Source organism: Microtus pennsylvanicus, chromosome 15, assembly GCF_037038515.1.
Source record: "Microtus pennsylvanicus isolate mMicPen1 chromosome 15, mMicPen1.hap1, whole genome shotgun sequence".
Lineage (NCBI taxonomy): Eukaryota > Metazoa > Chordata > Mammalia > Rodentia > Cricetidae > Microtus > Microtus pennsylvanicus.
The window spans coordinates 23,727,815-23,734,111 of record NC_134593.1 but is presented as its reverse complement, the minus strand read 5'-3'; positions in this window follow the sequence as shown (position 1 = coordinate 23,734,111).

Below are 6,297 nucleotides of genomic sequence, written 5' to 3'. Positions count from 1 at the left end.
AGTTTCAGGCTCAGGGGGGAAACTGGCATGCCCACCCCTGGCTGACTTCTACAGCAGAGTTAGTGCCAGTATTTGTGAGTGGGGTTCCAGGGGAGGGGAAACTCCTACTGCCTCTTAGGCCTTTCTGGACCTATGATCAGAGCAAATAGAGGGCTGGGGTGTTAGATAACAGCAGCAGCCCTGAGCTGCCTGGGAAGCGATACCAAATGGGATTTTCCAGCACAGGTGGGTGGACTTTAAGCTGACCATGGACTGAGAGTGTCTCCTCTGAGCCCCAGACACATGCCAAGCTGTGAAGAGCCTGAGGAAAGAGCTGTTTCTTACCAGGATGAGCCTGGGACAGAGTCAGGGTCCGTGGGTGGAGTGGTTACAGGTTCTTTTTTGTTGGGGACAGTCTTGGTTGACACCTACTGGGCCGGCTTTTTTCTTTATCCCCAATTTAATGGAGGCCAGCAGATTTGCTTTAAAAGAAGACAAGATGGGTCCTCCTGTCCCAGGTTCAGACACCACACCCCTAGTGGGGACATTGCTATGGTCTGAATCTAACACGTTCCCCCACAGGCTCCTGTTCAGCTTCCTTGTTGACCAGGCAGTGGCACTGTTTGGAGCGGCTGTGGAACCTTTGGGTAGCAGTGCCCAGGTGAGAGAAATATATCCCTAGAGGTGGGCTTTTAAATGTGATCCCTGGTTCCGGGCTCCTGATTTGGCTCCACTTCCTCTGCTTCCTGGTCAGCCTGTCTGCATGCCCCTACCATCCCAGCCATGCTTTCCCTGCCACAAGGAATCCAAACGCTCAATAAAACTTTCAACCCTCAAGTCATTTCATGGGTGTTTTGGCCACAGTCATGCAGAAGCAATTAACAGATGCAAAAGCACTCCTGAGTGAGTTTTCTCCAGGACTCAGGGGACATGAGTAGACATGGGTGACATGCCTCACCTCCCCAAGCCTTCCACAACTTAGTGGAATACTCTGCGCATAGTACCTGAGGCCTCCCTGAGCTATTAAGTGCAGGCCAGCACAAGAAACCAAGGAGAGCCAGCTCCTCCCCTGAGGGTGGCACCCAGGGAAGGGCTGCACCTGCCAGCTGCTCAGTCCCCAAGCCACTGCACTTGTAGGTGTGGGAAGCCACCAGCCAGCAGGCTCCAGAGCCTGTGGGAAGGGTGGAGAGATGAGCCAGGCGCTGTGTAGAAGATAAAGCTATAGAAAAAAGGACTTGGCTGTGGCCCCAGGGTGGGGGTGGTGTAAGAATCCCACAGCCATCTACTTATCCCACTGTTCGCTATGACACTTTAACTTTTCACTAGGACCTTTGGAAGCAACAAATTTGACAGAGAAGAGCCTGACTGGTAAAAATGTGATTGTCTGGTTTTGATGTAGAATCTCTGTCTATGTAGCCCTAGCTATTCTGGGACTTCCTATGAAGGCTAGACTGGTTCTCAAACCCGTGGCAATCCTCCTGCCTCACTCTCTTGAGTTCTGTAATTAGAGGTATCCTCCATCACACCTAGCCCAAATCTTGGTTATCTTGGCTTTGCCTCTTTCTAGAAAGCTAACGGCAACACCACAATGTGAACAAGCTGAGTATTGGGTCCACCAGGAAAGTCGCAGCAATATCCAGGGGCACAGTACACAGGGGTGCCAAGCTGCTAAAGAACACTGTGTTATCCCATGAGGTCAGCAGGACTCTAAGACCATCTGGAACCTGGAAGATGAAATACCGTGAGGCATTTTTAAGATGACTGGCCTTCTGTGAACTCTTAAGATTTCCTATACAAACTGCCCCATGAATAACACTGACACAAAAGACCTTCGCTCCTGGTAAAGGAACCCAGTTTTCTTTTCTTTTCTTTTCTTTTTTTTTTTTTTGGTTTTTCGAGACAGGGTTTCTCTGTAGCTTTGGAGCCCATCCTGGAACTCCCTTGGTAGACCAGGCTGGCCTCCAAATCACAGAGATCCGCCTGCCTCTACCTCCCAAGTGCTGGGATTACAGGCGTGCGCCACCACCGCCCGGCTCAGGAACCCAGTTTTCTGTGCCCATAGCAGTTTCAATAGAAAAAAGAGCTAGCTCCAAGACTGCTATGTACTTCCGTACAACAGGGGCAGGGCAGAGTCACACACGTGGAATGCCTTAAATATTGTAACTAGTAGCAGAAATTCAAAGTCCCCAGAGCTGGGGAGATGTCTCATTACAGTGCTTGCTGAATATGCCTTTTGCAAAGCTGACTATAGCTTGTAATCAGGCACCCAGAGGCAGACACAGGAGGATCCCTGGGGTTCCCTGCTCAGCCAGCCTAGTCTACTTGTCGATTTTCAGGACAGTAAACATCCTATCTCGAACAAACCAAACAAACAAAACAAAAACCCCCAAAAGCAATTCCCCAAAACAGAAAGCAGCTGAGAAGCAACAGCTGACCTCTGACCCCCACAGGTACATGCATCCTCCTTCCCCCCCCCCCACACACATGAAGCCCACATGTAAAGTTCAGCATGCGTTAATGATAAAAATACTTGCTTGTATCCATCCACAGGAACAAGAAAGAAGGGAGACAGATAACAGGAAACCAGAAATAGACGGGTCTCTACTGGTGACACTGTGCCAGACAGTTGGTAGTGGTCACTTTCTTTCCACCTGTACTAATTGACTAGTTATTAGTTTCAGACACTTAGGCATTGGGGACTCAACAGTAAACAAACAGAATGTATCTCACTTTTGAGAGGCTTGAATTTTTTTATTTGTTTGGTTTTTGGTTTATGGTTTTTAGGTTTTGTTTAGTTTGTTTTTGTTGTTGTTGTAGTTGTTGTTGTTGTTTTGAGGCAGGGTTTCTCTGTGTAACAGTTCTAGCTGTCCTGGAGCTTGCTTTGTAGACCAAGCTGGCCTTGAACTCACAGAGATCTGTCTGCCTCTGCTTCCCAAGTGCTGGGATTAGAGGTATGTGCCACCACCGCCCAGTGAGGGCCTTGAATTTTAAACCAGAAAATAACCAATTATTAAATAAGATGCCTGGAGGTGCCTGAGGGTGGTCAGACTGTAGCAGATCAGGAAAGAGAAGAGGCAGCACCAGGGCTAGTCCCAGGGAACAGATATCAATTTCGAAGTCCAGCCACTAACAACCAACTAACTCCACCTAGCCAGATCCTGCCTCCCAGAGGCCATAAACAGATACAGGCATCAATGTAATCTTGGGTGTCAGTGTGTTCACTGCCAAGGCTGTTCAATGCTTACTCTATTCCAGTCACCAGGGTGGGTCTTACACACAGACAGAAAAAAAGACGAGTGCCCTAGAGGGCATACTCACTGTAGCGCTCAACCAGGACATCTCACCAAGGTTCCCCCTCCTTCAGGGTAAGAGCCATCCCCAAGTGTACTGGTCAAAATAGTCCATTATCATGGACCACAGTGATTGGACCAGGCAGGGGAACGTGACCCAAACTGGGCCAATTAGTATACCTCATCCTTACCCATCTACCACACCCCTAGTCCTAATGTTGACACGGAGATTTTGTCACTTAAAATTGACAGGGTTCATTTCCTCTTGTAGGAGAATTCTAGGGTCTGAGGCAGGTTGTGACTGGGACCCAAGCTGGTATGGGGGAAGATGAGAGGCCACGATGAGCAAGAGAGGGGAGAGCTCTGGCTGAGAGATTACATCTTTAATCCCCCACGCTGGGGGAAGCTCCACCCTGTCGTTCAGTGGTTTGGTTGTGTGAGCCAAGGCACACACACACACACCCATTATCCGACTGAGGTCAGTGGGAAGGGCAGAGAAGGATGCCATCCTGACAGATAAGGAAACTGAGGCTCGCAGGTGGAATGATTACTCAAAGCCCATTGGCTAATCGAGGGTGAAGCTCTGGAAGGAGCAGCCAGAACTCCCACTTGCCTGGATGACAGCTCTGGGGCCCCTGACAGCCTTTCTGGATGAGTCGTGTAAGCAGGACCACCACCCTCTTCACCTGAGCCATGGGCCCCCTGGCAGAGACCATACACAGCCTCCATGGAAGCAGAAAACTACTCAGACTCAGAGGCAGCTCCTCCCCTCTGGACCTTGTGCACACGAAGCCTTCCAGAAACGGAAAGTCAGAACAAATGGAACAGAGCCTGTCTGTCTTGGGGTCGTCTACCTCAGCAGCAGAGCCCGTTCACTATCAAGTGTACATGGACAACTGATGTTCTGCCCAAAGGTTCCTCACAGGACCCCTGTGAAATGGCTAAGAGGTCCCTGATCCTGTCTGAAAGTTGTTTTTTTTTTTTTTTTGCTTTTTCGAGACAGGGTTTCTCTGTGGCTTTGGAGCCTGTCCTGGAACTAGCTCTGTAGACCAGGCTGGTCTCGTGAAAGTTGTTTTTTATGTCGTGCAGAGGTGCAGCATCTACAGACAGTGCCCAGTCTTGAACCAAGGAGTTGGAGGAACCCATGTGTCTCCTGAGACACCTTCTGCTCTGACATTTTAAGAGCATGGTTCCCAGCCATGTCTCCATGAGATCCAGGACACAGGCATTGGATATGATGAGACTAAGCTATCCAGACCCCGCCCTTTCAGAGGGAGCTCCTGGGGTGTTGTCCTTCCTGTGGGTTTCAGATTTCAAGCAGAACCTGGAAATACTGTTTCCGCTGGCCCTCAAAGAATAGGAAGTGGCACAGCTGAGATTGCCCACAGTCTCTTGCGTGTGTGTGTGTGGGTGTGTGTGTGTGTGTGTGTGTGTGTGCTCATGTGCGCTTTGGAGCTTTTCTAGAAAAAGCTTTGGACTGTGGGTAAAAATGGGGCAACATCACCTGAGACTCTATGAGAATCTTACAGGCCAGCAGCCACAGTCTTGTGACAGTCCCCAAGGACAGTCCTAGCGGATATCATAGGTATGTGTGGAGAGCTTGCTGAGAGTGGAGACTCGTAGCCCATTAGAGTTGCGTGGTTCTGTGGAAGAGGCACCATGAAGGGACAGACTGTGTTTGTTCCACCCAGATCCACCACGCATGCTTACATGCTCTTCTCTGACTCCAGACAAGGCCACAGAAAGCTGCTCTGTGAGCGTCCAACCCATTCAGCATTGGTGGTCAACGCACCAACTCAGGCTCTACCAGGTATCTGCTGCTTCCTGTCCTGGGCCTTCTCTGATGTCATGGTATGGTTAACGTAAGGAGCCAGCATGACATTGATGTGTAGGGCTTTGAGTTGCAGCACTCAGCATCTCATGGGACATCTCAGCTCTGATCAACTGCTTCTCCCTGTGTCCCTACAGTGGACAATCTAAGACAAACCTCATGAATCCTCAAAAGTCCCCAGGGAATCAAGCACCAGTCACCCACAATAGTGGCCAGTTGTCCTAGTGTTGTTTCTGTTACTAACCCTGATGAAAAAAAAAAACATATACACACAAATAAATAAATAAAAATAAAAAACTCCTTGGGAGAGAAAGGGTGCATTTGTCTTGTAATTCTAGCTACCATCCATCATTGTGGGGAAATCAAGGCAAGAACTCAAGGCAGCTAGTCGCCTCACATCCAAGAGCGGAAAGAAAATAAACACACACTACTCTGGCCATTTCCTCTACTCTTACACAGTTCAGAATACCTGGCACAGGGAGCGGTGCTGCTCCCAGTGAACTGGGTCTTCTCACCTCAGCTAACTAGTGAAGACGACCCCTCCCAAACGTGTCCACTGTCTAACCTGATCTAGACAACCTCATGTGGAGAGTCTCTTCCCAGTTGATTTTAAGCTATATCAGGATATAATGAAAACTAACTATCACAAGGACGAATTTTATCTTGACTTGTCTTTCTCTCTCTGGGCCTCACCTCTGCTCTCTGAGATTGCTCTCCAGGGAAATGTTATACCGCCTTTGCATGGTTTCTACTTTCACAAGGGAATCTGGCCTCAATCACACGGTTCTCTCTTTGTGTTCCCATAAGTCAATGCAGCCCTGTCATTGCTGCCTGACATAGCATCCCAGATCTCAGCGGTTTCCATAAGTGTCACAGCTACACGATGTAGTGGGAGCTAATGTGCATAGCTTCTCTGTCCCCACAGCTGGGTCAGGCCAATGGGGGCCAAGGCACTCACTTCTGTGTGGCTAGTCTCAATAGCTGGCAAGGTGGGGTCTTGCTAGGTGAGACTGTTGGCTGGCAGCTTGTATGCTCACCCCAGGGCTTCCTCACAACATGCAGATGGGCTCCAGTGGGAGGAAGAAGTCAGTAGACTCTTATGCTAACTACTTTTTCCATTGCTGTGAAAAAACATGCTGACGAAGGTGACTTAAGGAAGGGTCTATTTTGGCACACAGTTTGAGGGCACAGCTCATC